Here is a 20,406-nt window from a genome sequence, read left to right as displayed (position 1 = left end):
CGTAATCGAGGACGTCGCCAAGGCCGCCGAGGCGGACGCCGAGAAGATCGCGACTGAGGAGGCCGCCAAGGGCGCTGCCGAGGACGCCGCCAAGGCGCCTACCGGGGAGGCCGGCAAGGCTACCGCTAAGGAGATTGGCAAGGGGCCTGCCGAGGAGGAGGAGGAGGTGGCTGATGACCAGCCTTCCTCTTCTGCTGCTTCCGGCTCCGGCAAGTACCTGAAGGTAAGCGACGACTTGTTCGTCCACCCTCCGGGCGCGTCGAGCACCAGGACACCCGTTGAGGGAGAGGTGTTCGACGACAAAGTGCTTGCCGCTGCCGGGCTTGAAGTCGTCGACGAGCCGATCGTTGGTGGCGACGGTTCGCAGGAAGAGCAGCTCCTCCACGCCATGGGCGCCAGCTTCCGGAAGCTCCAGGCACTCCACCGTGCCTGCCTGGACAAGGCTAAGTCCAGGACGCGGTGGTGGAGAAGGCGGGGCGGACCTCCAGAAGCGCGTTGCCGAGACGCATGACTGGTTCCGCGAGGCTCACAAGGAGCTCAAGGCTGCTCAGGGCGAGCTGGCCAAGCGCGATTTGGAGCTCACCATGAAGCTCGCCGACGTCGAGAAAGCTCAAGAGACGGCGAGGAACTTGGTCGCGGCCACCGAGGCCGCCCGGACCCAGCACGAGGCCGCGCTGAACTCCCAGGAGGAGGACCTCCCTGCACGCGAGGAGAAGCTTGCCGCCATGCTTCGCAGCAAGGATGCAGAGGTGGAGAAGCTTGTCTTGTAGCGAACCAGTTAGCTGGAGCAGAGGAACAAAGAGGCACTCAATGCCCAGGCCCAGGTTCACGCCGGCAAGGTGGAGGAGTTGGAGGCGGAGCGCGACGAGCTGAAGGAGTAGGCCCTGAACCTGTCCCAGGAGAAGGACACGCTTAACAGTGCCCTGACAGAGGCGCATGGCGCGGTCGTCAGCAAGGCTGGGGAGCTCTCCGAGGCCAACAACTCCATCAAAGACCTCAAGCTGAAGCTGGAGGGTCTACAGAAGGTGTTGTTGGAGGCCAAAACCCGAGAGGGGACCCTGGCCAAGGAGCTAGAGGCCGAGAAGCAGTTGCGGAAGAACAAGGGCCTCAACTTCGCGGATCACGTGGAGGGCGAGAATCGTTGGCTCGATCGCCTCGCCACCGTCGCCAACCAGGCCGCCGCGCAGCTGGCCATCATGGGGATGCCGGACGTGAGGTATGTCCCGGAGCGGAGCGTGAGCGCCAATTGCAGCCTGACCATGTTCTTTGAGAAGGTCGTCGGCGCTCTGGAGCGGCTCCACGACAACCGGGCGGCCTCACTGGCCGACGAGTCCCGGAGGCTTTGCCAGGGTGCCATGACTAAGGTTCTCACCAATGTGGCGCACTGGTACCCCGACCTCGACTTCGACGCCGCGCTAGAGAGCTTGCCGGAGGGTACTGACCTCGCGCCGCTCAAGGAGCGCATCAAGCCCATCATCAGCCGAGTCGGCAAAATTCACTGGGTGGAGGGCCAGCGCCGGGATTAGGCACCCTGTTCTTTATCGCCGCTGTAGGTTCACAACCAAGACAATCGCTATCTCTAGCTAGAACCGCAGCAACAATTCGATGTAATATAACTCTGCAGCACTTTCAGTATTATGCATGTTATTTTCCTGTTCGATTTTCCTTTGTATGTCCACCCTACGTTACTGGGTAGGCTCGCCGGCGCGTAAACCCAAGGCGGAGTCTTGGGGATGGATCCCCATTGGCCTGCCGGGTGTGCTTGCCGCTGGGCGAACTAACTTGCCGCCCTTAGCGCGGCCGCCCGAACTGTCGAGCTTGACTCGAGTCAGAGTCGGGAGCGTTGCCAAGTGCGGAAGGCTACCCCACCACTCTCGACGCGGCCGTTTGAGCTGTTGAGCGGACTCGAAACAGAACAAGGGCGTTGCCAATTGCGGGAGGGCCCCTTTGTGTGCAGGTTTCTCATACATAGGCGAGACCTCCGAGGACGATAACCATATGTATAGGAGGAAATAACTCAAAGCTCTGAATGACTTAGCTTTTCTGTTGCCGCGCCGGCGTCGTTCCTCCGGCAGACTTCTTCGCAGGAGCCAAGGGCGATGAAGAACTGCTAGGCTTACTACTAGACCAGATTCTCACAACTACGCAGTCCCCTGCCTGGCGCGCCAAAGATGTCGGTGTGGAACGACACCTATGGGATCACAAGAGTCCCTACTCAGGTTTCCGGGGCGCGGGGTTGCGAGAAGAGCAAGGTTAGTAGCCAGCACAAGGATCGTTTACCCAGGTTTGGGCCGCGAGAATGCGTAAAACCCTAGTCCTGCTTTGGTGGGTGTATTTCAGAGAGTTCTTGAGCTCTCGAACTAGCTGTGGTCAGTGCGTGGTTCGAAAGAGCCGAATCCTTCTCTAGTATGCCATGGGCCTCCTTTTATAGTCGAAAGGGGCTGCCACAGTGGCACACAGGAGGTGGAAAGGCATATAGTGCCCTGAGCTTATCGCTCGTATTACAGGACAAGACGCATTTAATGCGTAGCTTAGGTGTCCCCTTGCTTTATTGGGGACGGGGGCAAGGCCCGCCCCGTCCGTCGCCACTCCTCGCTTCGACACGCGCCCTGGCCAGTGAGGCGTGCGGTGCCATGTAGACAGGCAGGCAGCTGAGGTGGCGCAGTGGCAAAGCCTTCACGAAGATCTGCATGCCGCCACGCTGGTGCTCGATGAGTTGGCCTGGGAGCTGCATGTTGCCACGCAGGTACCCGCCCAGCTGGTTGGGCTGGCAGCTGCCTGTGAACGGTGGTGGAAGCTTGGTTGGCGTGGGCCTGGCGGTGGCCCTGCTGGCGTTCTTGGTGAGGGCCTTGCCGGGTGGCCCGGCAAGTGTCTTGCCGTGTGGCTTGGCAAGGGTCTTGCCGTGGCGCGCTGTCGTCCCCGGCAAGGGCCTTGCCGGGGGTCTGGTGGTCTTCCTCGGCAAGGATCTTGCCAAGGATCATCGTCTTCTAATCCTCATCTGAAATAAGAGGAATAAATAATCTCGGGGAAGACAGGCTTTCTCGCTCTCGGCACATCTTCGCTAGGGATTCTTCTCTATATGTCTTCACAAAGATCTGCATGCCACCACGGAGGTGCCTCCCGAGCCCTGGCCCAACATGGATGATGGTGTCGGGGACCGTGGGCTCAAGGGTGGCTCGCTCTATTGGTGTGGGGCGAGGTGCCTCGGCAAGGGTCTTGCGGGGGCTGCTGATGCTGCCCCGGCAAGGGTCTGGCCGGGGGAACCTGCTTCGTCCCGCTGCTCTTTGTGGTTTTGGCCTTGGCGTTGCTCTTATTATCTTGGGCTTTGGTCTTACCTTGGCTCACCTCCCCTGTTCTGCTTGGCATGACCGTAGGCACGGCTCCGACTGCCCGTGCACAGGTATAGGGGTACAAAAACGCACCCCTCTTTTTGTACACCGACATAAGTTCCCTCTTGCAGGGGGCTAGATCAAGATATTCCGGGGTGCTGAAGCTATTTTTCGGCCTACTTATGGCCTCGACAAAGCTGTGACACTATTTCCAAGCACACGAGATCACCATCGTCACCCGCCTCCCTTTGCAATGAATCCTGCACAACCCGGATGCGACTGGGAGGATTGTGGAATGGGCATTGGAGCTGTCAAGCTTTGGCCTCAAGTTTGAAAGTACTTCAACAATCAAGAGCCGAGCCTTGGCGGAGTTCATAGCAGAATGGACCTCAACACCTGACGAGGAGATTCAAGAGACCACCCTTCCCGGCAAGGAGACGAGCCGTGATTGGATCATGTACATGGATGTGGCTTTCTCGCTGAAGGTGCTGGTGCGGCGTGCTACTCGTCGCACCCATTGGAGAGAGCCACAAGTACGTGGTCCAGATGCACTTTCCCCGGGAAAAATCAACAAACAACACGGCAGAGTACGAGGGATTGCTTGCCGGTCTTAGGATCGCGGTAGACCTCAGAATTAGGAAGCTCATCATCAGAGGTGATTCGCAGCTCGTTGTCAAGCAAGTTAACAAGGATTACCAGAGCCCATTGATGGAGGCCTATGTGGATGAGGAGAGGAAGTTGATGGAGCATTTTGATGGTCTATAAGTGGAGCATGTTCCCCGAGCAGAGAACAACATCGCCGATGACTTTGTCAAAACGTGTTGCCCTCAAGTTGCCTTGGAACCAGGTACCTTTGTGCTTCGATTAACCTAGCCATCCGTTGAGCCGTCAGCAGGACAGAACAAACGAAGGAAGGCAGGGCCCGGCAAGTACTTTCCCGCTGACCTCCCAGGAGCCGCCGACAAGGACGTTGTCGGGTGCCCCGAGCTTGCAGAGGGGCAGCAACCTCCAGCAGGACCCCAAGCCCTGGTTGTAGAGGCAGCTGCCCCTACGGCCGAAGATGAGCCTTTAGTCCTTGCCGTTGAGCCCTTGGCTCCAGCATGGGCACAACATACCGTCCGTTTCCTCTAGACAGGGGAACTCCCTGAGGAACGGGAAGAAGCAGAGAAAGTAGCCCGTCGGTCCAGATGTAGTAGTTTGTGGATGATGCCCTATACCGAAGGAGACCGAACGGCGTGAAATTGAAGTGCATTCCTCGGGAGGACGGACTGGAGCTATTGGCAGAGATACATGGAGGCATGTGTGGCTCCCACATAGGGTCAAGAGCCCCTGCCGGCAAAGCGTTCCGGCTAGGTTTTTTCTAGCCCACCGCTCTCCAGGATGCGACTGCACTAGTAACCAAGTGTGAAGCGTGCCAGTTCCATTCAAAGAAGCTTCATCAACCAGCCCAAGCTCTTCAGACAATCCCTGTTTCCTGGCCTTTTTCGGTCTGGGGGCTCGACATACTGGGCCCCTTTCCCCGTGCTGTCGGGGGCTTTGAGTACTTGTACGTCGCAATCGACAAGTTCACAAAGTAGCCGGAAGTAGAACCAGTGAGAAAGGTGACAACACAATTAACCTTCAACTTCTTCAAGGGGCTAGTTTGCCGTTTTGGTGTGCCGAACAAAGTCATCACCGACAACGGCACACAGTTCACGAGCCGCACCTTTATGCAGTATATCCAAGACCTCGGCAGCATGGTTTGTTTTGCTTCTATTGCTCATCCCAGAAGCAACGGCCAGGCCAAGAGGGAAAACGCAGAGGTGTTGTAAGGACTCAAGACCAGGACTTTTGATAGGCAGCACAAGTGCGGAAGGCGCCGGGTTGATGAGTTGCCAACGGCTCTTTGGTCGATCAGAACGACGCCAAATCGAGCCACTGGCCCGACACCCTTTGCCCTGGTATACGGGGCAGAAGCAGTTCTCCCCACGGAACTCATATACGGGTCACCTCGAGTGCTCGATTATGATGAGCTTGAGTAAGAGCAGTTGCGCCAAGATGATGCGACACTCCTTGAGGAAGATCGTCTTCGGGCTACTGTGTGAGCTGCTCGCTACCAGCAAGCCTTGCGCTGCTACCATAGCCGCAAGGTTCATACCCGAAGCCTTGAGGAAGGCGACCTTGTTCTTCGGCGAGTTCAATCCGCCAAGAATTCCAACAAGTTGACGCCAAAGTGGGAAGGCCCTTATCGGGTATACGAGTCACCAGGCCCGGTGCACTCCGCCTGGAGACCGAAGATGGAATTCCAGTGAGCACCTCCTGGAACATCGAACATCTTCACAAGTTTTACCCATAAGGCACGGTTGCTGGGCCTCCCGACAGACCACTTTTCGTACAAGCCTTGCCGGCAAGGCATGTAAACCTTCGTACAAAGCCAGGAGCAGACCCTGAGCATCAGATAAATAAATGAAGCACTAGCACCCTAGAATTTAGCATGCATGCTAGGTCGAGTCTACCTCTCTGTTAGGGTTGATAGTGCTCGGCGGCAACTAACCCCTAGCATAGAGGGCAAGTGCATGTGTTTCTGTCTCTTCCAATCCGTTCTTGGTTCGCAGGCTGCACAGGCGCTGCTACAGAGCCATTTGGAGGAAAGGAGGTGGATCGACACACCCGGCCCCGGCAAGCCGAGGTTGCCGGGGGCTGCAAATTCAGATAAGTTTTCTCTCCCCCGCTATGCGTTTCCATATGAAACTTGAACGTATGAAACTTCGTTCATTCCTATGCCACCGTGCTCCCTCCTTCTTATGCCCGAAATCCCTTTCAGGCAGGAATTTGGTTGTAGTTGCGGTGGAAGGGAGACAAGCGAAGGGCCCGATCCTACTTTACCCCTACTCCCGCCAAGGGTGTGGGTATAATCGTGGTATAGTGCGGGAGGATGGCAAGGTTTGTTGCCGGGCGACATTGTTTGTTTAAAATAACAAGGACTCGCTCCTTAGTGTGGGCCTCGCTCACGCACAAAAGAACCCGGCAAACACCCTTTTTCATTAATACGTTGATTAAACAAGTACAGTTCATACGGAATGTAAACATGAGAATGGGGTTACGAAGTATAAATTTGACAAGTGCCCGCAGGCTTAAGACCTAAAAAAAGTTAAGATGCCCGTAATCCCTTTCTTGTCCCTCTCCTGAGGAAGCAGATCGCGATAGCGGGAGGGAAAAGGAGTGCCTAGGCGAGGTGCGAGCAGCAAAAGACACCAAAAGAACGTCCCGGGAGCCGCCTAGGAGAGGGCTGGTGGGGACGGTGCTGTGGAAGAAGCCGAAAGATAAGGTAGCGGGCCGACAATGCGAGATGAAGGCGTCGGTGCCATCGTACTCCGACTTGACGGCCCGCCACCCGCCTTCTTCATCTTCTCCGGCCTTCCAGCACCAGCCACCAGAAGCAGCGGCCCCGAGAAGTTCAAGGAGCTGGCTCAAGGAGCCGCCGCCAAGAACTGCCCCGCCCCCGGCAGATCATCCTGTCGGGGAGAAGGCCAGGTGTAGATGGTGCTGCCGCCAGCGTCGCCCAGGTGTAGAAGGGCAGGTCGCTCTCCACTAATTTGAAGAGGAGAACGTGCCCCTTCATCAAGCAGTGGGCGCGTGCGAAGGTTTTCCAACCCCGACGAAGAAGCATTACATGAGGGACGGGGAACCTTGTGTTCACCCACATGTCGCCATTGCAACACCCCTTCATGTGAAGCCTCAGGCTCGGCAGCTGGTCGATCTCCAGCACCCTCCCGAATGCCTCGGGAAGGTAGAGGTGGCTACGCGGCGGCTAGCGCAACAGCAGGATGAACTCCAGCGCCGTGTCCCTGATGTCAGGACCCCGATTCCAAGTCACATCGATCTAGCCGGTAACACCTCATATCACTTTGCGGCCTCACGCACGGTATTCCCACGGGTGTCGCCTTACCATGGCCCGGGACCGTTTGCGCCTTTTGGCTCATGTATATGATAGTGTCGCTAGCATCCATATGACAGAGAACCCGGGCCGACATGACTAGTCATGAACCCAAAGTGGCACTAACTTACGGGGACAGGCATACATGAATCAATATCGAGCATGTCGGTCAGCAATGTGCGAATCCGGGCTGTAGCACTGGCTAACTGGACTCCGGGAACCCGGGCTGTAGCAGGCTAGGCAGGACTCCGGATGTCACCGCGTGACATTTCCCCGAAGGGACAGACACAGGAACGAATTGAATCACATGCCGGCCAGTCAAGTGTTCCGGAGCAGTAGTGATGGGCTAGTAGGACTCCGGTGAACCGGGCTGTAGCGTACTACTATCGCTCATGGAAGCACAAGACTACATTTCCCCATAAGAGTGGCTACCAAGGATAAACAACTAGGTTGTCGGATCCCACACATACCAAGCATTTCAATCATACACACAATATGCTCGAAATGTGTAAATACAACATGGCATCACAACATAACTCTACGACTCAAGTATTTATTCATTAGGCTCCGAGGGGCGAGATATTACAAACATGGGTCTCATGACCCAAGATTCAGAGCATACAAGTCAAAGCACATGCGGAAGCTTAACATGTCTGAGTACAGACATCTACAAATGACAAAGGCTAAGAAGCCTGACTATCTACCAGATCCTGCCGAGGGCACAAGATCGTAGCTGAGGTATCAAGCTAAACGTCTAAGTACACACGGAACTACTAGCGAGACTGACGTCTCTCTGCAAAACATAAAATAGGCAAACGTGAGTACAAATGTACCCAGCAAGAATTACATCAGAACTAACTACATATGCATCGGTATCAACAAAGGGGGGTGGTGGAGTTTGACTGCAGCAAGCCAGCTTTGACTCGGTGGCTATCCTGAACTACGACTGCAAGTAACTCTTTTGAGGTGGCGCACACGAGTCCACATATTCACCATATCAATACACCACTATGGATCCGCTCCCGTCTCCCTACGAGAAGGCCATCCATAGCACTCACGATTATCTTGCGAGTTTTAGAGTATCCACTTTCACTTGTCTATGAACTGTTATAGGCAACCCAGAAGTCCTTTACCGCGGACACGGCTATTCGAATAGATGATGTTAACCCTGCAGGGTGTACTTCTTCACACACGCTCTCACCACTTACCGCCGTTTACACGACATTTACTCGGCAACCTTCAAGCGGAAGCCCAACGAGGGTGTCGGCCACGGCCTACCTAAACACTCAAGTCTCTAGTCCAGGTTTATCGCCTATTAAGGTTCCATCCGCAGGGAGTCCGGCAGAGGTTTCCACATACGGCCCAAATGATGTGTACTGGGTTCCGCGACACCAAACGAGCGCCCGGCATGCCCGGCCACGTGCCTACCGCATCACAGCCCACCCCTCGGGTCAGCGCTGCGCACGGCCTCCAGCATACTACAAACACCAGAAACTACATGCAACTCCTGGACAGAGGACAAGGGTGGTTAAGAAGCCGAGAGAGTCAATTAAGGATCCCAATGTGTGGTAGTAGCTGATCATGGATCACAAACACAGAACTCAGTTCCTAAGGACGGCTTCAGTGAAACAACCCACCATGTACTCCTACATGGCCTCTCATCGATACCTTTGCCAAATCGTGTTCACACACTTAGCTCTCAACAGTAATACATGTTCACACACCTCCAGTTCATCCCCGATGAATCAGACCTGACTCAACTCTAAGCAGTAGCAGGCATGACAAACAAGCATGAATGAGTAGGCACATCAGGGCTCAAACAACTCCTACTCATGCTAGTGGGTTTCATCTATTTACTGTGGCAATGACAGGTCATGCAGAGGAAAGGGGTTCAACTACCGCAGCATGTAACAGTTGAATCGTTGTTGTCCTAATGTAGTAAAAGAGAGCAGGAGCGAGAGAGTGGGATTGTATCGGAATGAGCAAGGGGGTTTTGCTTGCCTGAAACTTCCGAAGATAGTATAGCTCTTCATCGGTATCATCGATCATGTCGTTGGAACACGTCTATCGAGAGGGAACAAATACCGGCAACAGAGAAAGAACACAATCAATGCAATGCGACAATATGATGCATGATCATGACATGGTAGTATGATGTGATTTGAGCTAATGCATCTAGCAACCAGATTAAATGAAGTTGGTTTGAATCCAAGATTCAAATTCAAACTCCATATGTGGATATTCAAATGCCATTTATATGATTTGTCCTAAACAGCAGCTATAAGTTGTTCTAACATGCATGAAAATAGTACAGATGGATAGATTGGATTTTTCTGATCATTTTTCATATATAACTTATTTCATTCTGAGTTACAGATTAATTTCTATGAATTTTAGAAGTTTTAGCTATTTTCTGGAATTTCCTGAATAAGAATAGATCCAGAAAATAATTAACTGTGTCAGCACTGCGTCACTGTGACATCAGCGGTCAACAGGGACAGTCCAGGTCAAACCTGACTACTAGGACCCACTGGTCAGTGACCCAGTCAACTAACTAAGTTAGTTAGAAATAACTAACTGGGCTGGGCCCACTAGTCAGTGACTGAAGTAACTAACCGAACTAGTTACTTAGTGCTAACTAGAGTAATTAGTCGGGTGGGGCCCGCAAGTCAGTGAGAGAGGGGGAAGTCAAACCGGGCAGTGGGGTCAACCCACACCGGTCAATGGGTCAGCGGTCGCCGGCGAGTCCAGACACGGCGGTGCGCTCCGGGATTCGCCTACAGAGTGCCGTTTGGCGCGCGTAGCACAGCTATGGGATTCGGACGCTCGTCCGCATCCAACCGTGGTGGTGGCGCGGCCAGGGAGTGGCCGGAGTGGCGCCGGCGATGAGCTCGCGCGGCGGCGTGCTACGGTGAGCAAGGGGGCGGCGTCTACAACGAGCAAACGAAGCAGAGAAGAGGGGGGTTCGACGCAGGGTCTCACAGTGGTTGCAGCGGGCGTCGAAGCGGGCTCGGGGAAGGCCGGACGGCGACGTACGGGCACCGGCGATCTCGGTTGCCAGAGGTAGAAGATGACCGCGGTGACGGCGTTCGAGGGCATCCGGCGGGGTTTGTCTCGGTGAGGGGGTCGAGGACGACGTCACGAAGCTCGTGGACCAGTCGGGGAAGCGGGGGAGGCCGGTGGTCATGGCAACGACGAGCGGCGGCGACGATGGCGCTCGGGTGCGTGCGAGAGGAGAGCCAGAGGAGGGAGAGGAGCTCGGGGAGAGAGTGAGTGAGGTCCAGGGGGGTGCGTGGCTGCACCAGGGAGGGCCAGGCCGAGGCGGCAAGCAGGAGGTGGCCGGGGCCGCGTGCGCACCCGCGTCGGGCACGCGCTCGTCCTCCTGGCAGAGGAGGAAGACGACAGGGAAAGAGGCGGTGGTGGGCTGGGCCGGCCAGCTACAGTGCTGGGCCGGTTGGTGGGCTGCGCAGGTAAGCCAGGTAAGTTCTAACCCTTTTCTATTTTTGTTTCTGTTTTCTAATTTGCAGTTTGTTTTTGATCTAGTTTTAAAAACCAAATCAATTTTATAAATCCTGAAAATATTCATGAGCACTTTCTGGATTATTTTAGTGGCCCACAAATAGTTCCAACATTATTTGAGCATTTAAATTATTTATAGTGTTTAAATGCCCAAAGTCAAATAGTTTATGATTTAATTCAAAAATCCAGGAATGACCTATAAATATGTTCATCATTTTTGGCAGAGGTTTTCACCTTTATCTGAAATCATGAACATTTCCAAAGGGCATTCTGGGTCATTGAAAAATATTTTAGTTGAACCTATTTGATTTTCATTTGGTGCTAGGGTTTACCAATCCCCATTTCAAATTAAAGAAGTAATTTAGACATGATGCATGGATGCTTGTGCCACTAATTGCAAACAATGCTAGGGCTGTGACAACTCACCCCCACCAAACAAGAATCTCGTCCCGAGATTCAAGATGTGAGGTAAGAAGACAGAGGGGATGCAAAGCTAACACGATCTTCATGATCCAACTGTCCTTCTCGAGGATGTTGATTCATTGCATCATCTTGATCTCGATGTCTTGCTTTGAGAACTTCATCCAACACGGGGACAGAAGAGCGAGATAACTCCACAGGGATGGATCATCTTAATGATCACAGGATCAACTCATGAAACGAGACGTAGAAACATCTCTTGAGCTGAGGGGCAAAACACATATGAGGGGCGATGGAAAGAAGCAGGTGACGAAGGTTCAGATTAGTAGGCAACGATTCCATGCTTAGAAGATGGTGCATGGTTTTAAGATAGCGAGGAAATAATCGCCATGATTCCATAACAGGGCACCTTAGGAAAGGTGACTCATGGAATTATTCCCTTAAGTGGCAAGAAGAATTACTTTTGATACATAGATCATTGAGACTCGTTATACCAACCTAAAGCAATCAAAATCGATCATTTGAAGGAGTTCAAAAGAATGACATACTCGGACTAGAATGGATGATGTGGACTACCTTGTTGAAGACAACGCAAGGAAAGATTTTTTCTTGTCATCGGAAATGGATGGGACCCATGGTAGGACCACTTTTGAAGATGATCCTGAACAACAATTGCTGAGAAGCGCAGTCCAAGGGAGATCGGCACAAGGCGGTGCAAGCTGGGAATGAAATACAAATGTCGGGAATGTTCCAACCATCATATCTGCCTGAGATTCAGATCTGGTTGGTGTCAGGACATTCGAGACTCATCAAGTCTAGAAAGAGAAATGAAAGTTTGCAACACAAATCGACGAGATGGCGTTGCGAGATTCTCGGGAAATGAACTACGATAGCAAGCTCCAAAACATGAGCTGGTTCTGCTACAAACCTGTGAACATGTTGTCCAAGACAAGAATGACCACATAGTAGTCTTACAATAAAACACTATTGAGTTCTGGTTAGGATCCATCATCAAGGATTTCGAAGTCTTTACGTGCGCTAGACTTCTTTTCCTTGAACAAGTCAATCAGTGGCTTGGGTGCTAGGAATTCATATGTAACGAAGATGATCAGTGTAACATACCACAGAATACTTTGCACGTGCATGGCTAACTTGGGATGATTCCAGAGGAAGCAAAAACAAGCTTTCTCGAATTCACGGCGGCAACTTGCATCGATTGCACGTGAACTTAGAGGAAGTCGCTACTTTCATCCGAACATATGCTTCATGAACGGAACATGAAGGCATTGTTTAGAAAGTTTCCAACACTAGCTTAATGTTTAACACGAATCATGGGGGAGACAAGATGTTGCTGATGGACTCAACAGCAACTCATCCGAATTTCCATATCACTGGACTTCCACCGTTATGTGAACAATGCGATAGTATTGGTCAGACCAAAAGATGTAATGGTGTATGCTCGAGGGATCAACCACGAGTAAGACAACATTACGAACATCGTTGGTTCTGATTTGACTTGATGATAGCCCATACTCAAGTCAAAGTTTTGACAAGGCAATACATCCAACAACTGATCAGGAGGACCAATCGATGGAGATATCATCTTCCTTCAACACACACACACACAAGATTTCCCTTAACATGAACTCAGTCAGACAAGCTTTTATCTTCCAACTCTCCAAGTTGTTGTTTAGCTTAACCAACTAGCTCAGGGGTATCCCACACAGATTCTTGGAGAAAAGGCGTGGCTACAAGAAACCAACTTGATCACGAACTCAACATAGCGGCTAGGTGACAACCTGGTAACACTTCCGAGAAGATATTCGGAAAATCACGAACCACCGATATGTCACTAAGCTCGAGAACAATCTTGCTTTTCGGGGCAAGATGATATGGTCAAATAAGCAAGGGATTGAATAAACCTAACTCATTGATCGAAGGGTGCACCAGAAATAAGGACTAGGTAGCACGATAAACCTTAGGGTGATGATTCAATAATCAACACGCTAAGGATAAGATTATTGTCCATTAACTACCAAGCAACATAGTTGCTAGGAGTATTGATTTCACACATCACGATTCACTTGTCGGCATTCTGTTTGCGACAACACGACACCGAGGAATGAATAATGATGGCGGGAAGTATCACTACGTCAAGAATTTATAAGAGAAAGTGCAATTCTCATGACATTCCCGACATAAATATGGTAACACTCCAAGGTAGAATAGAGCAAAAGCTGTATTGGCATTTTGATCCACGGAATACAACTGCTTTAACCAGTCGAAGAAATAGATGAGGTGCTGGAGTTTGTTTCTCCTAGTCATTCCGAGATAGAATGGCTTGACGAAACACAAGAGTAATAGGCATCAATAACACGAATGCACAACTAGTCTTGACTATCAATTGATAGACAGAGGTCAGAATGCAACTAAAGAGAGACAACTCAAAGGAACATATGGTTTTCTGAGTTGCGGATGCATATATTTAGTATGTCAAACAAGTTCAACATATTTCTTCCAGATAATCCATGCAGAAAGGTAGGACTGGCAGAATCACAATGCAGAATGGAGAACACAGCAAGAGCACTCTTATTGCGATGTTTTGGTTCAAAAAGGAACTCCTGCCATAAGTAGTTCATGGTATTGGAAGAAGGATTTACCACGGACCTTGAGGACTATCGCAAAGGTTAGTAATATCCTAAAGGAACTAGCAAACACTAACAACATGAAGTAGGGTGAATCTCGGGTTCAAGAACCCAAGAATAGAATACCTACTAACTAAATGGCATCACGGGATGCTTTCAAGAATGGTGGCCAGAATCATCACACCGGGAACACAAAACATGGCCATATTACCAGGTGATCCTCTAAGATGCCTAGGGTCATAATACTAGTTCCAACATATATGTCAAGGCAAGGAGTGCCTCAACAGACGATTAGTTTGCTTATTCTGACCAAAAGGACATCGGGAACAGGAAGGAAGAATTTGCAAATGCATCAGATAGTTTAGAAACCTGGGATGACTCGGACAGCATAACGGCTGTAAATGCTCAGAAAAAGATTTGAGACATTCACAAGGATTTGCATAGTCACTTAACAACATCATATCAAGGTTCTGGTTCAACTAACAACATACTAAAAGTAGTAGAAACTAAACAAGGCTTGAATCCAACAATCCTATAAGTCTACGGATTAGTAACACGTGATCCTGATAGAAAGATGAGAAGCCTAGTTCTTAGTCACCGTAGAAGAGAAGAGGATGACTCAGATCAGAAGGACATAGGCTAAGAGGAGTAAAAAGATCCTTACGTTCCCTTCCACAATCAATTCCCTTATATAACTAAAGCATTTCTAGACTCAACTTCGACCAGTTTGGCTTGGTAATCCTACAGGCAGTCAGGCTCTGATACCAAAGCTGTTAGGACCCCGATTCAAAGTCACATCGATCTAGCCGGTAACACCTCATATCACTTTGCGGCCTCACGCATGGTATTCCCACGGGTGTCACCTTACCATGGCCCGGGATCGTTTGCGCCTTTTGGCTCACGTATATGATAGTGTCGCTAGCATCCATATGATAGAGAACCCGGGCCGACATGACTAGTCGTGAACCCAAAGTGGCACTATCTTATGGGGACAGGCATATATGAATCAACATCGAGCATGTCGGTCAGCAGCGTGCGAATCCGGGCTGTAGCACTGGGCTAACAGGACTCCGGGAACCCGGGCTGTAGCAGGCTAGGAAGGACTCTGGATGTCACCGCGTGACATTTCCCCGAAGGGACAGAGTCAGGATTGAAGTGAACCACATGCCGGCCAGTCAAGTGTTCCGGAGCAGTAGTGCTGGGCAAGCAGGACTCCGGTGAACCGGGCTATAGCGGACTACTATGGCTCATGGAGGCACAAGACTACATTTCCCCATAAGAGAGGCTACCAAGGATAAACAACTAGGTTGTCGGATCCCACACATACCAAGCATTTCAATCATACACACAATATGCTCGATATGTGTAAATACAACATGGCATCACAACATAACTCTACGACTCAAGTATTTATTCATTAGGCTCCGAGGAGCGAGATATTACAAACATGGGTCTCATGACCCAACATTCAGAGCATACAAGTCAAAGCACATGCGGAAGCTTAACATGTCTGAGTACAGATATCTACAAATGAAAAAGGCTGAGAAGCCTGACTATCTACCAGATCCTGCCGAGGGCACAAGATCGTAGCTGAGGTATCAAGCTAAACGTCGAAGTCCACACAGAACTACTAGCGAGACTAACGTCTCTCTGCAAAACATAAAATAGGCAAACATGAGTACAAATGTACCCAGCAAGAATTACATCAGAACTAACTACATATGCATCGGTATCAACAAAGGGGGGTGGTGGAGTTTGACTACAGCAAGCCAGCTTTGACTCGGTGGCTATCCTGAACTACGACTGCAAGTAAGTCTTTTGAGGTGGCGCACACGAGTCCACATATTCACCATATCAATACACCACTATGGATCCGCTCCCGTCTCCCTACGAGAAGGCCATCCATAGCACTCACGCTTATCTTGCGAGTTTTAGAGTATCCACTTTCGCTTGTCTATGAACTGTTATAGGCAACCCAAAAGTCCTTTACCGCGGACACGGCTATTCGAATAGATGATGTTAACCCTACAGGGGTGTACTTCTTCACACACGCTCTCACCACTTACCGCCGTTTACACGACATGTACTCGGCAACCTTCAAGCGGAAGCCCGACGAGGGTGTCGGCCACGGCCTACCTAAACACTCAAGTCTCTAGAACAGGTTTATCGCCTATTCAGGTTCCATCCGCAGGGAGTCCGGCCGAGGTTTCCACATATGGCCCCGAACGATGTGTACAGGGTTCAGCGACACCAAACCGGCGCCCGGCATGCCCGGCCACGTGCCTACCGCTTCACAGCCCACCCCTCGGGTCAGCGCTGTGCACGGCCTCCAGCATACTACAAACACCAGAAACTACTTGCAACTCCGACAGAGGACAAGGGTGGTTAAGAAGCCGAGAGAGTCAATTAAGGATCCCAATGTGTGGTATTAGCTGATCATGGATCACAAACACAGAACTCAGTTCCTAAGGACGGCTTCAATGAAACAACCCACCATGTACTCCTACATGGCCTCTCATCGATACCTTTACCAAATCGTGTTCACACACTTAGCTCTCAACAGTAATACATGTTCACACACCTCCAGTTCATCCCCGATGAATCAGACCTGACTCAACTCTAAGCAGTAGCAGGCATGACAAACAAGCATGAATGAGTAGGCACATCAGGGGTCAAACAACTCCTACTCATGCTAGTGGGTTTCATCTATTTACTGTGGCAATGACAGGTCATGCAGAGGAAAGGGGTTCAACTACCGCAGCATGTAACAGTTGAATCATTGTTGTCCTAATGTAGTAAAAGAGAGCAGGAGCGAGAGAGTGGGATTGTATCGGAATGAACAAGGGGGTTTTGCTTGCCTGACACTTCCGAAGATAGTATAGTTCTTCATCGGTGTCATCGATCACATTGTTGGAACACGTGTATCAAGAGGGAGCAAATACCGGCAACAGAGAAAGAACACAATCAATGCAATGCGACAATATGATGCATGATCATGACATGGTAGTATGATGTGATTTGAGCTAATGCATCTAGCAACCAGATTAAATGAAGTTGGTTTGAATCCAAGATTCAAATTCAAACTCCATATGTGGATATTCAAATGCCATTTATATGATTTGTCCTAAGCAACAACTATAAGTTGTTCTCACATGCATGAAAACAGTACAGATGAATAGATTGGATTTTTTGATCATTTTTCATATATAACTTATTTCATTCTGAGTTACAGATTAATTTCTTTGAATTTTAGAAGTTTTAGCTATTTTCTGGAATTTCCTGAATAAGAATAAATCCAGAAAATAATTAACTGCGTCAGCACTGCGTCACTATGACGTCAGCGGTCAACGGGGACGGTCCAGGTCAAACCTGACAAGTGGGACCCACTGGTCAGTGACCCAGTCAACTAACTAAGTTAGTTAGCCCTAACTAACTGGGCAGGGCCCACTAGTCAGTGACTGAAGTAACTAACCTAACTAGTTAATTAGTGCTAACTAGAGTAATTAGTCGGGCGGGGCCTGCAAGTCAGTGAGAGAGAGGGGGAAGTCAAACCGGGCAGTGGGGTCAACCGACGCCGGTCAACGGGTCAGCGGTCGCCGGCCAGTCCAGACGCGGCGGTGCGCTGCGGGATTCGCCTATAGAGCGTCGTTTGGCGCGCGGAGCGCAGCTACGGGATGCGGACGGTCGTCTGCATACAACCGTGGTAGTGGTGCGTCCGGGGAGTGGCCGGAGTGGCGCCGGCGATGAGCTCGCGCGGCGGCGTGCTACGGTGAGCAAGGGCGTGGCGTCTACAGCGAGCAAACGAAGCAGAGAAGAGGGGGGTTCGACATAGGGTCTCACAGCGGTTGTAGCGGGCGTCGAAGCAGGCTCGGGGACGGCTGGACGGCGACGTACGGGCACCGGCGATCTCGGTTGCCTGAGGTAGAATATGACCGCGGTGACGGCGTTTGAGGGCATCCGGCGGGGCATGGCTCGGTGAGGGAGTCGAGGACGACGTCACGGAGCTCGTGGACCAGTCGGGGAAGCGGGGGAGGCCGGTAGTCGCGGCAACGACGAGCGACGGCGACGATGGCGCTCGGGTGCGTGCGAGAGGAGAGCCAGAGGAGGGAGAGGAGCTCGGGGAGAGAGTGAGAGAGGTCCAGGGGGGGCGTGGCTGCACCAGGGAGGGCCAGGGCGAGGCGGCTGCAGGAGGTGGCCGGGGCCGCGTGCGCCCGCGTGTCGGGCACGCGCTCATCCTCCGGGCAGAGGAGGAAGACGACAGGGAAAGAGGCGGTGGTGGTCTGGGCCGGCCAGCTACAGTGCTGGGCCGGTTAGTGGGCTACGCTGGTAAGCCAGGTGAGGTCTAACCCTTTTATATTTTTGTTTCTGTTCTCTAATTTGCAGTTTGTTTTTGATCCAGTTTTAAAAACCAAATCACTTTTATAGATCCTGAAAATATTCATGAGCACTTTTTGAATTATTTGAGTGGCCCACAAATAGTTCCAACATTATTTGAGCATTTAAATTATTTATAGTGTTTAAATGCCCAAAGTTAAATAGTTTATGATTTAATTCCAAAATCCAGGAATGACCTATAAATATGTTCATCATTTTTGGCAGAGGTTTTCACCTTTATCAGAAAGCCTGAACATTTCCAAAGGGCATTCTGGGTCATTGAAAAATATTTTATTTGAACCTATTTGAATTTCATTTGGTGCTACGGTTTACCAATCCCCATTTCAAATTAAAGAAGTAATTTAGACATGATGCATGGATGCATGTGCCACTAATTGCAAGCAATGCTAGGGCTGTGACACCTGACATGGCCGCTCGACGAAGCGGGAGGAGATGGTGGCGGAGATGGTGACGACGCGGGTGTCCCCCTTCCGCGCCCACCTGTGCCTCGACCGCCTCGCCGACCGCGGCCCCGTCCCACGCCTCCGCCTCGAGCGTGGCCTTCATCTTGGGCGTCTGGTTCTTCCTTAACCGCTGCGGCTCTCTGGCGGGAGGAGGACCTAGTCTCCTCCGCAGAAGAATGGCCGCAGCCACGACCTCTCGGCATGGCAGTGGATGGAGAATGGGGACGAAGGGAAGGCGCGAGGGGATGCCTCTCCTCCTCCTCCTGAGTTCCCACTTTATAGCCAAGCAAGGAAGGCTGGAGACCGGCTTTACGCCTCCGAAGAGCCCTTTCAAAGTGCGGCTCATTAAGTTGGCAACGAGCGAGGCCATCAACCGCTCTCCTTGCGCCAATCAAAGGTGCATGGGTATCGGCCATGGCGCGCCTTCCCATATCCCGCGCGTCCGTCACCTACCCCGCGCCATGCATGTGTCGTACGTGGCTGAAAAGACGGGCGTGGTGGGAAACGTGGAACGACGGCTCCAAGGTTAAGAGAGGCGAGGAGAATAAATGAGCAGCGGCCCTATAGTTCCCGCTTTCCTTATGGGGAAGACGAGGGCCACCTCTTTACTATTCACTGCGGGATGACGGAAGCATGCTGCGGTCATGCCCCACATGACCCCCACGTCCCGCACTCAATGCGCGTCGTGGGGAAGCGCAATTGGCAAAGGAACTACTGCGGGTAAAACTCTGCCACGCATGCCCGCGCACCATTCTTGGCCTGGCCCAATAACGCTCCACGCTTATATGTGGCCCAGGCCAGGGGGCTCCTGTCGGTGTACAAAAGTAGGGGCCTTCTATACCCCTTTACTTGTGCATGGGCAGTTGTAGCCGCACCTACGGCCACGCTTGTCGGGGCAGGGGGAGAAAAGATACTAGACTACTAGGGCTGCACTCAACCAAGAGGCATGAAGAACAAAAGGAGCAAGATGGGTCTCTCCCGGCAACACCTTTGCCGGGATGGCCTGCGTAGCCCCGGCAAGAGCCTTGTCGGGGTAACTTGCCCAACACCAGCAAGGCCGCCACCCTTGAGCCTAGGAGTTCCGACACCATCGACGACATTAGGAACCAAAGGCTCGGGAGGCGCCTGCATGGTGGCATGCCGATCTTTGTGAAGACCGAAGGCTTGCAAGACTAGATGAGAACCAGAAGACGCCCCCGGCAAGACCCTTGCCAGGGACGCCCACGAGACCCCCGGCAAGATTCTTGCCCGGGACGCCCAGAAGACCCTGGCAAGACCCTTGCCGGGGACATTTGCAGGGCCGGGGCCAGGCCCACACCTACAAAGGTTTCGCTACCTCTCACCCGTTCCGACGTGGTGGCCAGCCTGCCAACTAGACCAGCGCCTGCGTGGCAGCATGCAACTTCTAGGCCAAGTAGCCAATCACCTGCGTGGTGGCATGCAGATCTTCGTGAAGACCCTGCCACCGCACCAGCTCAGCAGCCAGCGTGGCGCTGCATGCCTCTTCACCTTGGACGCGCGTCAAAGCTAGGCGAGGCAGCGATGGACGGGACGAGCTTTTTTGCCGTCACCGATAAAACAAGAGGACACATAGGCGGCGCATTAAATGCATTTGTCCTATGATGCCAGGAGATTAACTTGTACACTTTAGATACTTTCCACCTCCCGTGTGCCGCTGTGGCAACCCCTTTTGGCTATAAAAGGAGGCCCGAGGCATACTGAGGAGGGATTCGGACTTT

Source organism: Triticum aestivum, chromosome 1D, assembly GCF_018294505.1.
Source record: "Triticum aestivum cultivar Chinese Spring chromosome 1D, IWGSC CS RefSeq v2.1, whole genome shotgun sequence".
NCBI classification, from domain to species: domain Eukaryota; kingdom Viridiplantae; phylum Streptophyta; class Magnoliopsida; order Poales; family Poaceae; genus Triticum; species Triticum aestivum.
The sequence above is the reverse complement of the archived record's forward strand: the minus strand, read 5'-3'. Positions refer to the sequence as shown.